Source organism: Psittacula echo (genome assembly GCF_963264785.1).
Source record: "Psittacula echo genome assembly, chromosome: 5".
NCBI lineage: Eukaryota > Metazoa > Chordata > Aves > Psittaciformes > Psittacidae > Psittacula > Psittacula echo.
Genome location: NC_137739.1, coordinates 25,142,809 through 25,164,599, shown reverse-complemented (window position 1 = coordinate 25,164,599; position 21,791 = coordinate 25,142,809).

The following is a 21,791-nucleotide window of genomic DNA, read 5'->3' as shown; positions in this document are numbered from 1 at the left end:
TCCCTCACCCTTTATCACAGCAGTGCATCATATTCCAAGCATACAAAACCTAAAAATGGGTTGTTTTTGTAGATGCACTGAAGAGAGAAAGGAAAACACAACAGAATTTAAAAACATGCTTGAGATCTGCACAGTGATTCACCAGTTATTTTTATATTGGAAACAGAATTGATCTGAAAGTTAAGTATGCCTCATAGATCATGGATCATGTTCTCCGCAAACACTCATGAGGACAGGAGAAAAGGAGAAAAAGATACATCTTCATCTACTATTTTCCCCATCTTTCATCTCTGCATTTTGTAGCATACAATCAAGAATACAGGAGACAAGAAAACTGTGAGAACAACTGTGATCTGGTTTTCATGTGGATCTTGGTTTTGGGATTGGATGTGGGTTTGTTTTTTTTTTTAAATACTAAAAACATTCATACTACTGACTGCTTCAAACTATTTTATCATGAAAAATATAAGAGGGTTTGGTTATGTTGAAAATGTCAGGGCCTTTGGGAAGAAAACATGGAAAACAGATGTTTGTTGTTTAAGGTTACAATGTAATTAAACCAATGGGACTACTATTACTTATATGTCATTACTTAAGAAGCAGCTGTTCCTCCCACCTCTGGATTCAGTGATTGGATCGTGTCTATTTTCCACCCCCGTAACACCATCTCCTTGTCAGCATAAGTTTCCTCTTTCTAGTAAATTGGGAAGCAACATTAACATAAATTTAAAGGAACCATCTTCAAGCCTTTAATGAGCTGGGTTTGCTAAAGGCGTTGTTATTCTTTACCCTGGTAAGCAATATTAGGAATTTGGCTGTATTCCACTAGTTTTGCCTGATCAGAAATTTAGTCCATCTTACAATTAAAATCAAAAATCGTGCATAACAGGTTCATATTGTTTTACAAGAATTCACGTTAGTTCCTTGAAAAAGGGAAATATAGCACTGGTAGAAGCCAAGTTAAGTTACTGGTTAACAAGTCCAGAAAATTGATGAGGAGGAAATACAAAGTAATGCCGTATCTCGAAAACTGCAGAAAACAGAGCATTTGTATAGGTGCTGGCAGCTGCCTATTAATGTTTATGCTTCTAGAACAAGGCCAGCTCGAGGAACATAGAGACCACCTAACTGTACCCAATTCATCACTTGCTAAGTACAGTTTTATAACTTCCATAATCACTGACACCTGATAAATGTAAATCCTGCACTGTAAAATATTTGTATTATCTTCATAAACTTTTTCTCTCAATGAATCTGAGGACTTATTTATACAGGGGAATTAATGTGGAGTAAGTTACAGCAGAATGGTTATTAATATATCACTGTGAGACCGATACTATGATACAAAAAGATAAAGCAACATCTTACTTCAGCTAGGGAGTTGCTGGTTCCTAACAAATTCTGTTCTTAGCCTTCTGTGAATCAGTTTGCCTTTGCAGAGCAATCCACAACCTTTCCTACAGTTACAAATACAAAATAGGTGATCTCCTTATCAGTTCAGCAGCTGATGATTTTTTGTGACCATGAAGTTTTTTATCTGTGTTAACTCCCAGAATAGAGACAGTTTAACCTCTATACATGCCTCTAGAGAGGCTTATTAGTTCTGATCTAGACATATTTTTATTACCTTAAACCTGTCATATAATGAGATTAATCCTTTTGCCTGAGTTTAAAAATGGGTTGGGTACAAGTTGTGAATCTTTGTGAATCCTTCATTGGTTTGTAAACCATTACAGTACCCCATCTGAGAAATCATCTATCGAAGACACTCCACATTTTCTGTTTCTCTGAATGAAGAATATTTGTAGGATTGCATGTTTATGTTAATATCTAAATATTTTTATGTTAATATCTGAAAAGACCCCTATTTTTGCCTATTTCATGTGCCTCGGTGCCATTATTGACTCGTATTTAGAGGCACCACTGCAAATAAGTAGCTAAATAGCATGTGATGTAAAAATTGTCCTGTGATGTTTTTTTCTATAGTTAAATTATTACATGCAATTAGTGAGTTAATCAATACCTCACTAATCCAACCATGGGATTTAGAAATCTCAGGTTAAATATTGAGTGCATGTAATGATTTTCTACAAAGACAATAATAAAAGGCATGAAAACAAACTGTTTTAATTGTCTGCTGGTTTAATAGCATGAAAACAGTTTGTTATTGTATTTTACTATCATGTAGTCACTTTTCAACAACGAAATAAAATAATTTGGTGTTATTACAACTAACTGACACTACTAAACATATTCCAAACCAAATGAAAACCTTCTCTGTTATGGTGACAGGATTTTGTAAATGACTAAGGAGAACTTCATGCACATTTGTATAATGCTTTTGAAGGAGATTCCAAATAATACACATTTTCCTCGAGAGTTAAACAAAACCTGGATATGTAGATGTCAGACTATAACCCTTTACAAACAAACAGCATTGGCTCTTTAAAACAAATATTTATATTGATATATACAAATATAAATATATATGATATACACAAAAGCTTTGTGTATTTCCTGAAGGAAATATCACTCTGGATATTTGCTTCAAAAAATGGATTTTAAATATTTGATAAATTTTTCACAAAAGTACATAGCTAATAACAGTCTGGACTGTAATATTCTTTTGGACCCTTTCCGTGGAGCTTTAAAGCAGATACTATGTCTGTATACTAGTTTGCTATCACATTAGCCTATCAGACTACAAAGACGTGGCAAGATAGAGCCGCTTCTTATCTTGGTCACATAATTGGCCTATTGTACATGAATTTCACTTTCCAATGACAGTTTTAAATGTTCTTATTATTCACATCCCTTTAAGTGTATGAGCAAGATCTCTCAATTGTTCATCTGTTTGATGAATTTGGAGTATGCAAGTAAAAATGTTTTAACAGAGATGCCATTCTTTGTGTAAAATGAAGGGGGTATCATGATTATTAAATAGAGTTATGATACCTTGTCTGGAAATTAGGAAGATGTTTATAATCATCATGGCTTCTGGAACAGTTTTCAGTATAAGTCAAGTCCTAGGGCCAGAAAATGCCCGATGCTGATGATGCTTGGGCAGGATGTCATAGCTGCCGGCTGCACTAGGGGGCTGGAACACAGGAATCATACAGGAATTCCTTCATTTGCTGCCATGGAGACAAATTTGAAACTAAGACTGCTTTCATCACTTAAAAAGAGACCCAAGGACAATTCGGAGGTATTTAATTAATCAAGTATAAAGTCTACTTACGATTCTTACAGGTGTGACTTCAATATTTAGAAGTATATGTAGATAATACATAACAATCACATAAGAAGTTAGAAGGTGGACGATAAAGTACAGTAAAAATTTTCCTGATCGCAGCATATAGAAGGGTGTAAGGAGCCTAGTCATAGAATCAGAAATATTTAGGTTGGAAAAGACCTTTAAGATCACTGAGTCTAACTGTTAACCCAACACTGCCACTTTAGAAAGTTTTTTAAGTAGTGTTGATTGCAGAAAGATCAGAGGAGGAAGCAAAGGGTCATGTTTGTCTTTCTGACCTTCATTAGTGCTGAGAAAGTTGCAGAGCATCAATTGCTTTAAGGATGTATTTGAGTTACATACACAAAATGCAAGATAATTCTTTATACAGGGGAAGCTACTATATCAGAAAATGTTCCTCTGTGTTGAATACGGGGTAATGGAGTTGCAGGCGAGGTCACAACCTGGTACTCAGAATACACATTTCCAGAAGAAACTGCAGATAGTTCATATGTAAATGCTTTGAATTTGTAAGTATATTCTGTTCTTTCAACTCATTAGCTCATACTTTATGCTATGCCAAACTGCCAATTATAATAGTAAAAAAAAAAATAATAATCTTCAGCAAATTGTAGAGAACAGTGACATTCATAACAATAAATTAATGCCAAGTATTTCAGTATCAACTGATGGATGTACGCAGCTTGGGTTGCAGGAGGTAATGTGTCAGGAGATTTAGGGTTATCCATTTTGGCACTACTTTTTGGGGTTTCATTTAATTTTTAGTTTGTATTGATTTTAATACCATAACCTGGAATATTTTCAGTGGAGATTTTGCACTGTGTGAAATGCACTCTGGAGTTCTGTTTAGGGAACTGCAATTTTTGCTAGAGGCACTTCACACAGGATTTGCAAAGATGCTAAGGGTCCTTGATTTCCCATGGTTTCAATGAAAGCATCAGGTTTCTACATTTCTTTTTTACCTTATTCAGATCAACAAGAAGCTGAGTATCTACCCTCATATCTCATTAAAGTAATTCCACTCCAGCTGACAAAGCTGTGTGTATTTATACTTGCCACAGATCCAGCCTAAAGAATTTTTGCTAGTAAGGCCTGCCTGATGTGATGCCCATTTAAGTCAGTGAGGTGACCAGAGGAAAATAGCCAGAATGCATAATACAAATACAAAATACAAACTCTATAGAGGGATGAAAAAGGTGGGTTTTGTTCCAGGCATCAGAAAAACACTAGATGAGACATATTCCCAGTTGTGTGAAAAGGTTTGGAGAAGTTTCTCTACCCACACTGCTGAATGACCCCTATGTCAGGCTCCATCTGTACAACCCTTACTCATGTAAATAATAGTGGGCTTCATGTTTTCTTCAGTGATTTTTAATCCTTTGCATTCCTTTTGAAAGTAGAAGCAGAATAGTAATCTCAGGAGCCGCATTTTGCCCTGTTTCTACCAAAGTGTGTTTTTTTATTTGTGGAAAGGGGTAGACAGGGGAGGGGAATTGTTTTTAAATGAAAGAAAATGTAAGGTTATAATGAGTTGACATGAATTTTAGACAACTTTATCAGTGTTGAACATTTCCAGTGAAATCAATATAAGGAAAAAATTAAAAGTCATGTTTCCCATAAGAACACCAGATATCCAAAAGATTTGTCAAATTTACAATAATTAAACTGCCATAAATCAGACCATACTTTAAAAGTCTTATCTTTAAAATTGTTTCTAAGTTAATAAGCCTATTGGAATAATTGATCTGTTTTTAATAAGAATTTCTCACATCTGAAGCAACATACCTGAGTGCTTGTTTGTACAGGGAGATACAAACCACAGCAGGCACTAACTGATGTCATATAATCAAGCAAGGGAAGAAACGGTTACTGAAACATGAAGTGAAATATTTGTATTGTACTTGTTTCATGTTCCTGGTATCAAAAAGCCAAAACAGTCACTGTATAGACCCAGACTATGGCATATGAATTTACAAAGTAAGGGAAGGCAGTAACAAAGCAGTATTTTGAGATCCTTAAGTCAGTTCAAGGGAATGACAGTGCCATGGAGTGCTAAGTGAGCTCCTCAAGTCTAGCAGAGCAGTACCAATACAATTTCCCAGAGCACGTGGACTACCATCACAGTTCAATCCACATCACATCACAATCCACAAACCTCACCAGATAGATGCTACAATGGCTTTGCACAACAAAAGGATAAAACTTTTGCTCAACATGCCATCATACAAATGCTCCCAATTTGTCAGTTTTCAGTGATAACAAATGGACATACTTATTACCAGTACTGAGGCATCTTTCTTATGACCTGAAAGTTGGTGATGATTTCTCCAAACACTAGGTTAAACAGTCATGCATCAAAGCAGTCCTGTGAGATACTATCCCAGATACCACAATAATGTCTCTAGACAAAGAAAGACCATAATATAGTCTTAAATATAAGTTCCCTGGGAGAGCTAATCTGCATAAGAACTTTTTTTTTTTGGTGACTGGCTATTTAAAGAAACATCTATGTTATATATGGTAAATTAAATGAGGTTCTCTGCTTGGCATATGGATTTAGGCTTCCATTTCATTTAAATTCAGATCAATTTTTAAATTCCTGCTTATTTTAAACCTACCCAAAGAGGTGTTTCTAGAATATTTATTACACAAAGCCTATTAATCTCCTTACAGTCTCTCCAGTTCATAATCGAGGAATTAATAGCTAAACCCTACAATTATTTGAGTTTCATTACATCGGAAAAGATGAAAGATGGAAAACAGCTTACTGGAAAACGAAAGGCAAAAAAAGATCAGACTATGTTAAATTAAAAGGACATAAAAGAGAAAATGTCAAACTGAAATAAAAAAAATTGATGATGATTAGGAAAGCTCTCATGTGAGTATCTTAATAAAACATGTAACTGAAAGGAAATGATAAAGAACTAGAGGAAAATGTCTGAGATTCAATAATAGAAAGTAATATAAAGATAGATATACCTGCTGTACTTCCGGAAGGTGCAGGTGGAAGGTAAAGAATTAACTAGTTATTTTAAGTATCAGAGAATGGGCATGGAAATTACTGAGGGTGTGAAGAGACTGCACTGATATGAAAATAAATCTGGGGAAAGCAATTCTGAAAATATTAAAACAAGTTATTTTGTGACTATGAAAAAAAAAAAAAGAAAGAAAAAAAGCTTGTCCTGATTTCAAAGTGTAAAGAGAGTGAGCTGTTGCCTGCTAACATGTACAACTGGCAATCCCACAGGGAGAATGTAAACAATTTATGGGGGGAGAAAGGAAATCTGTATCAATAAACTCACTGATTCTAGGGGGTCCCCTCCCCTCTCTCCCACTTAGCAGCAAACAGGGAAGTGGAAAATGTAGTTATATGACAGCTCTTAGCTTTGGAGCTCTGCAGCCCAGGCAATCACTGCTACTTAACAGTATACTATGCTGAGAATTTTGAAGAACAATTTAATAAGCAGTATATCCTCAAGAAGAAATAGGGTGTCTCATAATTCTCCAGCTCCCAATGAAGCAAGAGCAAGGGACCAAATCCAGATTCCACATGTGGAATTTTCTATGGAAGAAAGTCTATCTCTGTCTAGTGCACAAATAGAGCTGTAGCTTTCCTCTAACCGAATGTGATCCTTCTTTCTGTTTGTCTCAGATTATTTTGTCATCATTTGCCAATGCAAGTTTCATCTTATTTGGGAATTTTCATTAATGGATGGAGGAAAAATCAAACAGCAATTTCATGCTATTTTACAAATTAGGAAAATCTCAGATTATTCCCAAATATTCTGCAGATTTTTGTATGATTTTGAAAGAGTAGTAGTGCAGTTTGCCAACTTTTAGGCAGAAGCAATAGCTGTCTTACTTCACAGGCCTGCAGGTGAAGAATGATTACAACGATATGATGATGAGAATCTAATGTACACTCCCCAGACAGATGATAACCCAAATGTTTGTGAGCAGGAATTTATAACCTTCAGGGGGTGCCACTTGTGGAAGTCTTGGAGAACTGATAGATAAGATTATTTAATTTGAGAGCTATTCTAGGCAAGTGTTATCCATATAAAACAAATTCTCTGGTAATGGGACTACTTTTAAATGCTCTATTTACATGTTTTACATTTTGGGGTTTTGTTGCTATTGTTCTAGCTACTAAATACATGATCTGTAGAAACTGCAGACGTGCAATGGAAATTGCAACCCAGACCATTGACAACAGATAAACAAAGTTTTCCAAGTAAATAAATACGATCAAAAGCGAACAAAATTTGATAGAGAGAATAAGGAAACCTGAGCAAGTGTCTCACTTCAGCATGCAACCGAATTAACAGGAATAAAATTACGAAGTGTAAGTCTAGAAGTGTGCAGTGCTGAAGAAAAGACGATCAATGACTACAAAACATTGGTTTTCAATTTTAATCTCCTCAAGAAGAAACACAACTTTATAAAAAATATCATATTAATCGTAAACTATCTGACAAAATACACCTTTGCATTTCATACATTGCTCTTCACCCTTACCAATGTTTCCTGCCCTTGTGACAGAATTTATTGTCACTTGAGTTGTGGCAATCCAAAGCACTTACAGAAATATGCTGTAGATTCAGTCAATTACATTTTTCAGGTTAAATGACAAACCAGAGAACCGTGGAAGACATTTTCTGGCCCAGGCAACTCAAGGTGCAGGAGTGCTGGCATAACCAAGACAGTGGCACAGGGTCAGGAACAAGTGCTGAGGAACAGAAACCTCTGAAATTAGCTGCCTGGCTTAAAAACATAAAGAGTCCTAGCTGAGTGTGCAGGTAGGAAGGAAGGCTGTATTAAACAGAGATGTTGAAAAAGCACTATGATACTCATACTCTAATACAAACTGTAAGTGGGCCTAAAAAGCCAGCAGAACTCACTCAACTGAAATAAAGAAAAGAATCTCTGGCATGTCACAGAAATATGGGGGAAAATAAAAGAAAAAAGGTCTTCTTTTATAATGTCACCAGTGACCATCTAAGTATGGCCCTTAAAGTCCCTTTCTTATGCATAGAAGTGAATAAACAAAAGAAACTTTGATTCTTAGAATTTGCCTTGAACATCACTCAGAGCAGGGAGACTTTTTTCCCCTCTCCCCTTTTACATGTATGAAAGGCCATCTGCGAAGTTCTATTTATAGAAAAAAAAAAACAAAACACCACCACTATGGAAAGAAAAAATCTCTAGATATACGCACATGGTAGATAAAGCCACACGTGAACTGAAGTTACACTGATAAAATGAACCCAGCTCTTCAGAAAGGATGATTTGTTATTTGCTATGTCTGGTTTGATTAGCCCACTCTTTCACAGTCTTTTAAAATATAAATGTGTAATAAAGAGTTCGTGATGTACACCTTAGGAAAAAGAGGAATTCTTTGAGCTTTACCAACATGGGAAGATGTGAAAGGTTTCTTAACTGCCTCTAGAACTTTAAAGAACCTTTGTCCAGTTAAAGCACCCTGGCTTCTCATCCCTGCCATTTTACTTACCTCGTCTTGTGTCCTGGTGTGTCTACTCAGCTACACTGTGAACCAAAGAGGGAACTGATTGCACTGACAGACAGCTCAGCAGAGAAAATAATGGTTTTGAGTTGCATGAGCCTCACAGCTGCACAACTACCTGCCCCAGCACACTGAAAGGAAAGAGAGAGAATTAGCAGCTGGAGGTACAGACTGATTAAACCAGCACTGCTGCTGAAAACTATGTCAATTACACACAGCCTATGTCCATTCACTTTAGAGTGATACAGCTTGATTTGGTTTAATTTTTTTAGAGCAGATAGCTTGCTTCCAATCTACACCTTTCAACACTGTTCAGGTTACAGAGAGTGATGACCCTTGGAAGTGTTACAGTATTCACCATAGGGTTATATAGGCCTTTAATTAAGTTAATAGTTTGGAAGTTAATGTTTAACACGCAAACTATTAAAATGTCTGTCTGCTTTCAACACAGCCAGGGTTTGTTGTGGAGGTGAGTTGGTTTGGTTTTTCGCTGTGCAGCTGCTCAGTAAACTGAGAAACTAACAGGATTCAGGAGTCTCACAAGATCTGCGTATTCTCTTGATGCCATGTGGAACTGAGAGCAAAGCTAAGAATGCCTCTGCATGCAGGAAGTTGAAGATTCTTGTATGGACCAGTGAAATATATACTACTTGGAATAAAAAAAAAAAAAACAAACCAAGAACACAGAGTGTCCTGGTTTGACTAGCAGTAACTAGGAGCTTACGTTTTTAGGGACCTGGGGTGGAACTGTTAGAGCTGTTTTCCCTGTTGATGCTGGGAATTGTGATACGTGCATGAGACCTCATGGATTTTACAATATGAAATGCCCTGACCCAGAATTGTTACATCTTTTAATCCTTTCCATTTGAAGTTCAAAGGTAAGATCCTGTAACTCTTGCAGACTTTTTTCCACAGTGTGGTGCGGTGTGCATGCCTGTGTGGTGTTCATGCACAGTGTGTGGTGTGTATGCCTGAACCGAGAAACATAGTTTTAGTAATCAGGGTTAGCAAGTAATGATACCTATTAAGTAATGGGACACATTCTTCTTTCATTGAGCCCTTATTTATATTTAAGAAATATGCCTAAAAGGAAGCTCATACATGCTGCTGCTAGTTTTATTGTCTTTATGTATGTTTATAGAAAATAATAATGTGCTTATGTAACTTTATAACAAGCATTTTTATAAAACCCACCAACATGGCAACTTTCTACTCTACGTACAGTTAAAATGAATATTGTCATTTTGTATCATATTAGCGATCAATTAACATGTTAAAGGATTAGCTGCTATGGCACTGGATGCAATAGAAACCTTAGCTCATACAGATAATTAGAGTCTGAAGAGGACTCTACTGCATGATTCTCCAGAGCATGAATAAGAACAGCTATGCTAGGCTTCTGCTTTAAACTGGCCCTTGGAGAAGCTTATGTCTCTTGACTGACTGCAGTGAGAAGTTGGGGAGGTTTAGTCTAAGCTATAATTAGCTGGTGTGTATTCCCCATAAGTACCAATGCAGAGACTTCCATCAACTTCAGTGGAACCTGAGTCAAATTGCCAGTCTGGCCTCCGCTAATACAGGATAATTTGTGAAACTACCTCACATTAAGAATTCTATTCTATTGCTTGCTTGATGGAAAGAGAGATTCATAGCCTCAATTAATAATTCCAACTTAAAATTTAATTTTTAATAGTAAATATGTAAATCTGCCACCCATAAATCGAAAATGTTAATAAAAAAACACCTCCAGAGTAAAACAGACACATGAAATGTGTTTGTATCTGGGTTTAGAGGGTGAAGTCTCTTTCTTTGAATGTCCACAGTATCTATGTATAAAAATATATCATTATTCTTTCAACCCTGGAAAAATATGTAATTGGCCACGATGTAGTATTGAAAATACTACAATTATTCAAGTGAAAATGTTTGAGTGATATTCTTTTTCAAACTAAAATAACTTTCTTATTACACCTGAAATATCAGACAAGAAAATCAATGCACAGAAGTGGATTAAAGAATAGCCTAAAGTGTTTCATATAAGGCAGTGCAACCATCTAAAATCTGAAAAGAAAATATGAAGAACTCTTGGGAAACCAGGTGAGATGAGAAATCAATATTAAGCACAGACTGTCAAACAGAAAACATGGAGCCTATGTGTAGCAAAACACCTGAGCTGAATTCTAGGAGAAAGTATTTTGCTTAGATACATTGTAAGACTCAGGTAGGAGGCAGCCGGTTCATCCCAGCAAGGACTGCCTTGAGGTCATGACTGCACCCATTCCTCTTAGCTCAGTACCATGTTTTCCCATATACCCTTCTCTCCTCTGTGCTTCCCCCCACGTTGCTCTCATGCAACTGCTTACATAGTCATATAAACTCCATCAGGGAACTCATTCAGCCTAAAAATAAGCCTGTAGAAAATAAATACATAGGACAGGAATGAACTGTTGACAATGCAGCAAGAACAGCCTGAACTGGCACTCTTACTAAGAGAAACAGATGGAAAAAAGTGGCCTAAATGAGCAAATAATTGTTCAATGTGCTATTCAAATAAAAGTGCTCTGTCCTCAATGAAGAGTTCCTATACAAAGCAAACAGAAAAAGCCACACAGTTTAGCTTCTTTGGAAGAGATCTCATTTATCAGACTATGAACATATACTTACACCTCTTGTTCTAAAAAAAAAAGAAATACCGGGTTTGTGCAAATACTATATGTTTCCTACTTTTCTCAATGGGGAAACTAACATCAATATTTAACCACTGGCCTTCCAGGACTGTAATAAGCTGGTCTGGTACAAAGCAGATGTTTGAAATGGAGGAGTACTTTCTCCTGAGCTGAATCTGAATGTTAATGGGAACAAAATAGGTTCATTTTGGTTGCTACACCACACAACTATTAGTTCTTCCACCCTGAGAGAAAAAAGCCAGGTTGAAAGCACAATGAAAATTATCCAACCATTATTGATGGCTGATCCTTAGAACCAGCAGAAACTAGTCTCATAACCTACCTTGTGTCAATGGAAGTCTGAAAAGTATGGGCAACAATCAATACACAACACAGGTCCTCCAGACAGACACCTGAAAGGTTTATGCTTACCTCAAACAAACAGTCTTGTAATTCATGATGGCACATAAAGTTACCTGTCACTGAAAATTCGTTCCCTTTTCCCCCCAGGATGCTCAAGTATTTTGCCTTTACACTAAACATTTGAGTATTTCTCTTGTTTTCTACTTATCAAGGGAAGGGAGAGAAAAAAAATGAAGTACAGTTTAATTTCTTTTTCCTTATCCATTTCTAAAGACTTAGATTTCAAGTTATGTTGAAATAATACTAACATAGGTGGAAATAAGAAAAGTATAAAAGAAATTTGGGTAACTAGGTTACAGAAATTGGATGGGGGAAAAAAGAGTAATTCAGTCAGTGATCCTTACCTATCCCTCTGGACAGTGAGGAGTGGTAAAGAATACATCTATTAGTTCAACTTTCATTCTATCACAGATTTTCTTATATTTTAAATACACCTGTTATGCATCCATGTGTTTTTAAGAAGAATATTACATAAGAATTAAGAAGAAGGAGACTATTCTTAGGACAGTTTTAAAAGGTCTAATATTTACTTCTTATCCTTCAGTTGGCACTGGAACACTTCATTTGCTCAGAAGAATGCCCTGCTTTTCCCAACTGATATCATGACAATATAGGTATAACTAAATGTCAGAGAACCTACTCTTCTCTTAAGGCAGCATTTCATGGATGTTTCTGCAGTCTTGAAGATCATTTTGAAGGAAAATGATGGTTGAGATGCCACAAGCTATACTAAACTGATCATATATTAATATAAGGTGCTACCCAGATGGACCATTACTGGGTATCTTGCATTGCAATGGTGACGAAAATTCCCAGCACTGAAGGGATTATCTTTTTTCCACCATCATTTCTTTGTTTCTAAGTGTTAGCACATGCTTATTTGAGTTTACAGCAAATACTTCTTATAACCGCTGTATGCAATCCGAGATATGTGAGTTTATTTCCATATACCTGAGCCATCTGTAAAGAAAAAGACTTTTAAACCTACCTACCCATGTAGGATTTTTGGCACATAACCAGTGTAGGATTCAGGTAGAATAGGAAATAAACAAAAAACCCAAAAATATTCAGTTAATAGCATCTTCCTATCTTGGAAGGCTGAGCATGAAACTAGGAACCTTATGATGTATAGTTTTTAGGATTTTGTCATCCTTTCCACAAAGGATAAGACAACCAAGTTATACCTGCTCATACTTAGCCTGAAACAATACTACTGCCAAAAAAGTGCTACCCAGAACAGAGGTTTATGCAGCTGAGTTGTATACTAGGACAGAGACCAAGAACACATTATATGTCAAGTGCTCTGTAACTACGTGCCACATATTTAGTAAGTATAGCATAACAGTACCTAATGATGGCTGGTCCCTTGTCACCACTGGTGTTGTGAAGGCAGACAGCTAACTGCCAGCAAAGAAAATCTCAAACCAGAGGGATTCTTTAAGGTCAGAACTCAGTTGGTTTACCAGCTCATGAAGCTAAACAGAAGGGCTGAACACAAAACTAAAAAGGTACAAAAAGGCCTTAGTTAAGCATGCTGTAACAAGCAGCAGCTTGGTATCATGCTCTGTACCATTGCTAGCTCACAGCCTATGGAAAAAGTAGCAGCAAACTGAAGTGGCGAGACCTCAGCTTAAAGTGGGGTTGGGGGCTACTCTCCTCCACCAGACTTGGCTCAGAAGCTGCCCATTTTCACCATTCTGAAATGCTGGGACCTAAGGATGTCCTCCCACAAGCCCAGAAGCTGCCCTTTGAAAGGGTTGTTGCCAAGTTAATTAACTGAGTTGCTAAAGGATTAGAGTGAAAAGAATAACCTTTTGCATTTTGGTAAGTGTATTAATTATCAAGGCAAATAAAACAATTGTCTGAGAAAACAATTTTTTCTCAGTAGTTACTGGACACTGGTTTGTGAGAGTGTGAAGATGACAAGCAGCTGTTGTACAATCGTGCAGGTTTTAAGTTATGGAAAGCCAATAGGATGCCTGCCTGTAATTACAGAAGATAATACATCTTTGCACTGTATTTGGAGGGCTTGGGATAGGACTAGAAAAAGATTACCAAAGCAAATTGCAGCTACAACAATTCACAGGAGTAACTATAATCCTCCATACACCAGTCTGTGCCCTGGACAAGCAGGATAAGAATCTCATCTCAGGCTCCCAGGAAGCAGCTTGCCTGCCGGCAGGTTCCTTCCACACAGCACAGCTATTCCCTTGTACCACAAGACAGACTTCACTTCACTGGGGTGATGCTTGAAGTTAGTAGCAGTTTGTTCTCCCCCCTGACCTTATCTTGCCCCCAACAAACTTTCAGGAGTATGTGTAGATATTTGTAGATATTTTACGTATGGATTTAATAAGCAGATTTCCATCAAATACGAACTACCCAACAGAGGAACAGCTTGTATAAAGCTATGTACAAATCTGCCGTCATCACAGACCACTTGGGCTTTGCTCTCATGGTTACCATGATATCATCACAATACCTCAGAGTGCATGCTGCCTTCCCTCTCACCACCAATGTCAATTATTAATGCCTGTTCATCATAACAACACATCAGCTAGGAATGTTTTCTGTTTCTCCCTGTATATCTTAAAAAACCCACTCACTTCCTTTCACTTCACAAAAGTGCTTATAGGAAAAGAAGTGTTTGCAGATATCTGGAAGGAAGCATTTGCCTCTCCTGGGTTAACTGGCCTGCTAATTACCCACAGCAAGTGCAGTGGGCATTGAGCACTGGAGAAGAGATAAGTGAGGTAGGTGGGAAATGTTTATCCAGGCTAGAAAATGAACTGTTCCTGGTGCCAAAACAAACAGGTGCAGATTTTATTGATGCAACAAACATGGAAACAAACCCAAACAAATACACAGTTGATGGGGTGTATTTCTGTACGACAAACAGTACCTGCAAACTAAAACAAAAGATGTTCTGTTTCCTAGTGGAGACACTTGAAAAGTTCAGACTCCCCCTCTACCTCTGAATTCCAACATGAAGTATTGCATCTGGGGGACTTTAAGAAAGTTCTCCCAAGCAGATGCTCAGTAGATCCAAAGGAAGTTGTTTGGTATATTCAGATCACCATTTTTCTTGGTGGTCTGACCTCTGGTAGCAGCTTGAGATACGTGCCAGTACAGCCAATGGAAAAGCTACCTTAGCAGCATCTTCCCACTCCCTCAGTCATTAGAGTACACTGGATTGCTGAGGGGGTTAGCGGGCACCCCTGAGTCAGATCCAGCATCACACTAAAGCACTAATACAGTAGTAGATGCAACCTGGAAGCCGTTTTCTTTTTCGTAATGTGAATTCCCCAGTAACCAAAGCTGGTGTGCAAAGTAAAACTAAACCAGAAGATGCACACCAGCCTCTAGTGGTGTTCTGTTTACAGAAACAGCATATCACTCATCTGGAGCAACACACCCCACCTCCAAAAGGGTACAGCATGAATTCTGGATCATCAGCACCAACTCTTTTACTCAACAAACTTATTCTATTAATAGTTCCTACAGACTCCACTGAGAAACTCTAACATGAACTTTTACCATCTATTTTGGACCAAATTAATTTAATTTCCTTTTCACTGCATTAAAAAAAAACCACTTAGACTAATAACGTAGCTTCCTGCTAAACTGTTTATTCCACATAGGTCAACGTAAAAAATTCGTTTGTTAAGCTTATTATAAGATCAAAATACAGCTAAGAATAATGAAAGCTATGAGAGTACTGTGGCAAAACATGCATACTACCAAAAAAAGGAGATGCAACAAACCACTTTTTAATGCTATGCAAAGACCTTGGCTACTTTCTAAAAACACAGTCTCATCAGAGCAGTTAGAAATTGGCTGTGAAGGTACCTATAAAAATCACATCCCATGTTCAAAGCTTATGCATGTTTTCAAAAGTCTTGTAAACTTACAGGAAGAAGTATTTCAGCAATTCTTCTGGCTCAAAGTCTGAGGTGGAGAGAAAGGGGCAGCTGTTCCACGCTTGAGTAATGAGATGTGACACAGTGGTGTCAGTTCTGGGGAGCTAGAGGTTAAATTATTTCACTGTACAATACTGTCCACTTGTGTTTCCTGGCCAAAGACAGACAATGAGATTCTCCCAGATATCCAGCCTCAGAGCTGAAGCTTTCATCCTGATGAGACCACTAATAAATGAATAATTAATGGAGACAGCTTAAGCAATATCATAGAACCATAAAATAGTTGGGTTGGAAAGGACCTTAAGATCATCAAGTTCCAACCACCCTGCCAGGGGAAGGGACATCTCACACTAAACCATGTCACCCAAGGCTCCATCCAACCTGGCCTTGAACACTGCCAGGGATGGAACACTCACAACTTCCTTTGGCAACCAATTCCAGTGCCTCACCACCCTCACAATAAAGAACTTCTTCCTTATACCTAACCTGAACTTCCCCTGTTTAAGTTTGAACCCGTTACCTCTTGTCCTATCACTATAGTCCCTATATATAGATATAGGTATATCTCCCCATACACCTATTACCACGATGACGATTACTCACAGTGGATTTACTAGGCGCTTCATTTCACTAGTCTGGGGTATGGAGAGGCCCAGGCTGAGGAAATGGGTCAACATGCTTGTGCTACTGCGGAGCCTTGGGCACCCACTCAGTAACAGAGCCTTGGTACTGCTTGGCTGTAGAGAACATAGAGAGCTTTCATCTATGCATGGGGAGGTACGTGCCAGTTACTCTTGAATAGCAGAACCATTTTTGAAAACAGTCCAAGCTCCCTTACTGCATTGCTGTACCGCAAAAGCACATGGCTGCAGATGTAACATAAGGCAGCTGGTCCAGTGTAGTTTGACTCCCTAGCCTCCTGTGCGCTAACTTCTGCAATTAATCCTGGAACTCATTAACCAACCTGAACTCTGAAGTACTCCCTGTTTCTGATCTTTCTGCTGCCCAGAAATGTAATCTTCCCAAACCTACAGAAGGGGAGGCAGAAAAGACAACAGGATAAAAACTAATGCTTCATTAAACATCAGGTTAGAGAAGGATTTCCTGCAGTATCGCAGCACCTGGCTATGGAACACCACAGCACAAGGCAGCTGCTTCCCAGGGTGTTCATATGATGGGCAGCAGTACTTATGGCCCTCCTCTTTTAACCCCCCAGTGCAGCTTCTTATAAAACTTATTTCCTTTTTACTATACTGTCTATACTCTGCTCTCGTGAGACCTCACTTAAAGTATTGTGTGCAGTTCTGGTGTCTTCAACATAAAAAGGACATGGAACTGTTGGAACAAGTCCAGAGGAGGGCCACGAGGATGATCAGGGGACTGGAGCACCTCCCTTATGGAGATAGGCTGAGAAAGTTGGGGCTGTTCAGCCTGGAGAAGAGAAGGCTGCATGGAGACCTCATAGCAGCCTTCCAGTATCTGAAGGGGGCCTACAAGGATGCTGGGGAGGGACTATTCATCAGAGGCTGTAGTGACAGGACAAGGGGTAATGGGTTCAAACTTAAACAGGGGAAGTTTAGATTGGATCTAAGGAAGAAATTCTTTACTGAGAGGGTGGTGAGGCACTGGAATGGGTTGCCCAGTGTCCTGGGTTCAGCAGCAGCAGTCAGTTTTTCTCCTTCTTAGTAGCTGGTGCAGCGCTGTGGTTTTGACTTTCGGCCTGGGAATAATACTGATAAAGCCGATGTTTTCAGTTGCTGGTCAGAATGTTTACCCTGACCAAGGACTTTGTGAGTCTCATGCTCTGCCAGGGAGGAGGAGAAGCCAGGAGGAAGCAGGCACAGGACACCTGACCCAAACTAGCCAAAGAGGTATTCCATACCACAGCACGTCATACCCAGGAGGTAGAACTGAGAGTTCCTGGAAGGGCTGGAACACTGCGAGGTGGGGGCGAGGTACCGGTCGGTGAGCAGTTGTATTCTCTTCCCTTGTTATTTCCTTTATCATTATTCTTATTGGTGGTAGCAGTAGTGATTTGTGTTATACCTTAGTTATTAAACTGTTCTTATCTCAATCCGTGGGAGTTGCATTCTTTTGATTCTCCTCCCCATCCCTCCAGGAGCGGAGGGAAGAAAGGTGGGGGGGAAAGTAGACTGCATGGTTCTGATTTACGGCCTGGGCTTAAACCATGACACCCAGGGAGGTTGTGAATGCTCCATCCTTGGCAGTGTTCAAGGCCAGGTTGGATGAGGCCTTGGGTGGCATGGTTTAGTGGGAGGTGTCCCTGCCCATGGCAGGGGGGGTGGAACTAGATGATCTTAAGGTCCTTTCCAACCCTAACTATTATATGACTCTATGAATCTATGATTCTATAGTAAAGGAGAGGAATGCCGTGTACAGGAAAACTAATATACTCAGCATAGCAGGTAATCACTACTGTGTGACCATCTTTTATTTGAAATATTAAACATTGTATATGACCAACTCTGAAACACTTGATAGTCTCAGCTCTCAATAAAGATGAAGTTCAGTTTAGATTTTTGGCTTTCAAGAAGCTGTCTTAGAATTCTGAATGTCTTCACATACCCATAGTTGTTCTTTTTCACCTTCACTGCTCCTTTATTGTCGGCATTTTCACTAGAAAAATCTGCAAAGTTCTCTGAGGTTATTTTTTAATTATTCTGAAGACGTGCTTACCTGAGAAATAGCACATAACAGGTTTATTTAGTGCCCTCAGTGGAAACTATTCTTAAGAACATTTATATGTGAGGTTACTGCATTTTCCTTTAAGTCTTGCTTAAATCCAAGTCTTATCCACTATACCCTATCATCCTTAGGCATTTTCTAAGTTCTTCAGCTAAAATTCTCCATTTTCTTCCTCCCTTCCTTTGCAGTTCTTGCTTGTAAACTAAGTAATTTTCAGAAGTATTCCCAGATGCCTTTTCTTGTTACTCAGTAGTCCATTTTAGTGATTAGAACATGATATCTTTCAGTGCACTAATCTATGTGGTCTCACTCTATGCAAACTATTTACCGTAATTGTTCATTTCATATATTGCTTGAGCGACCATCTAAAAATGAAAATGAGAAATCCATATTTCAGAGCATGCCATCAGCATATACCAGTAGACTTGCAAGTGTTAGCTTCTCAGCCACTAAGTAAAAGAGAGAGAAAATATTACATTAGAAAGAAAATTAAAATAAACTATACAAGACATACTTGGCTCATACCAGCTAGCTCCCTGTCAGTAGTGCTTAGAAAATGCTTACTTCTGATGCCTTTCTTTATGCAAAACAGAAAACCTGAAGCTCTGTGAATATTCCTTCAGATTTCTGTTGGCATAATTAATGCTATAGAAGGAATTCATTTGTTGTCCTGTGCTAACTAGTGACTATGACATTGGTAACCATTCAAAGAACCGACAGCATGCAAATGCTTATTCTAAAGAATTAGTAGACACATGAGCATGCAGAATAATAATTTGTAATTTCTTAGGAAATATTTTGCTAAAGTTATTCTACAAAAGTTTGGGGAGATCTGAACTACTATTAAAAACAGACGGCATGACTCATTTGTTAAACTGTCAGGAAGAATCAGGTTGATCTTTCTTTTGTGAAGTAAGTCAAAGCACTCTACCTGCATGATGAGTCAAAGTTCTTCCCTATACTTCAATTACCTGCCTGAAAGAGCTGTGATATTTAGCTCAAACTCTAGATGAAGGCACTGTAATTCTTTGCAGCTTCTCTTTTGATAGCCCTGAAGAGTCTTTTCAACTTAACTATTGTGTCTATAAAATCTTACCAGAGAACCAGGAATAACAGCCTACAAGTCAAATTCACAGGCTGTGCACGCTCTCTTGCTGCAGAAGCATATGAGGACATGGTCAAACACCTTAGCAGGAAGAACTGCTTGAAAGTCCTTTTCCAAGTATCAGAACACCCCCCTCATGAAACTGTGCATGAAATGGGAATGACAAGTCTTGGGAACTGCTGCCATCTAGGTAAAAGCAGGTCTGAAACAGGTATTTCCCCATACCTCATTCTACGGTCCATACAAAGATGCCCCCATGCCACATCCAGATGTTAGCAATATCTATCTCCCTGTAAGTTCTTCAGAACACTCTGGGGCTTCTCTCATGTACTAGTTTGGCCACACCACAGAAAAGCAACTTACCTGCAAAGAAAATTTTTTCCACAGACACTTATGTATTAAAAAATGCCATCTGCTTTTCACAAGACACCCTGGGGAACATAGTTTCTGTCTGGACTAAGAGAGACAAAGAGAGAGGAACAGTCTGAAGGGGGAGACAAACCTCCGTGAAGAGGCATTTTCTCCCTTGATGAGCAGGATACGTTCACATGATGTCAGGCACAGCTCTTCACTCATGGGAAACATGGTTGCCACGACCATGTCCAAGGCAATCCTACTTACTAAATGCAGTGTGGCTGGAGGCTGTGACACTTTTATTCATGTTAACAGATGGACAGAAACCCCCAGTTTGTTCAGTGTGTGTAAAAGCCCTAAAACATTGTGCAAGTAGCCAGAGTGACTGACCTGATTATCATGCTGACACTAACAAATCAAAAAGTTATAGCATCCACTGAAGATGTCTGTTGGCTGGCAGGGTGGATAAAACTAGAGATGCTATGCAGACAACTCAGAGCATGTAAATTATGTGAGGATTGTCCTAGTGGGTTACCATCATGGGAACAAGTTTTGGGAAAACTACTTGGGAGAAAAAGGAAATCTGTCCTCTGCTATGCCTGTTATGGAAATGAAGTTTTCAGTTATCTTATCTGAAGTTTTCAAAGAAAACTTCATAAGAAGTATGAATGCCTTCAGAGATATCTTGCATGTTGTCCCACATATTGCTACATGTCTCTCTCAGATCAAGGGTTCTGTAGGCATTGTCACTTGTGACCACTATGTGGCTTCAGGCAAACTAGAACTGTAAAAATACATTTATTCTATGGGTTTTACAGATTAGAGCTTACTACTGCTGCATCTACTACAACTTTGAAAGCATACTGCAGCATGAAGGGGGCCTACAAGGATGCTGGAGAGGGACTCTTCATCAGGGACTGTAGTGATAGGACAAGGGGTAATGGGTTCAAACTTAAACAGGGTAAGTTCAGGTTAGATATAAGGAAGAAGTTCTTTACTGTGAGGGTGGTGAGGCACTGGAAAAGGTTGCACAAAGAAGTAGTAAATGCTCCATGCTTGGCAGTGTTCAATGCCAGGTTGGATGGAGCCTTGGGCGACATGGTCTAGGGTGAGATGTCCCTGCCCATGGCAGGGGTGTTGCAACTAGATGATCTTAAGGTCCCTTCCAACCCAAACCATTCTATGATTCTATTAGAAAACCTTAATATTTTAATATGCAAGGATGAATTGACATACTTTGTATATATACGCTTATTGGTTGTGACACATGATATTAGGAGACAGCAAAAGTTGTTGAAAATTACCATTCAAAGCTGCAACCCTTAACATCTTCACTATACAAAAGACTAATATTTTATGACTGGTACTTTAAAACAATAACCACAATATATAGAAATTTGCAAATGATGGCTATAAATTAGAGATTGGGGTGGGGGGGAGAGAAATCAACACAACTTCAACACAACTCTTAAAATACAGTTTATGTAACTGATTTCTAGTCTTGATGAGTATTCCAGATTTGGATGGTAATAAAAACAACAAATCACAATAGCACAAGTGGAGGCTTTTTGTTGGCAGCAGTAGTGATTTTGCTGCAAAATAGTTGCAAACTGGGTAGAGTCATGAACTGTCCTACTCTCATGAGATCTGGAGGGAAAGTGTAAGCTTCCCTAACAATGAGTCTAATTTGCATAGATAAAATTTGCAGGCATACCTTTCTAAAGACAAGAGTAGTGGCCTCACTGTACTCCCCAAACCAACAGGATCAGATTTTGCCACCACTGAATACTTCAGAGATACCTAATACAAATAATCTAATAGAAATCTAATAATCTAGTAA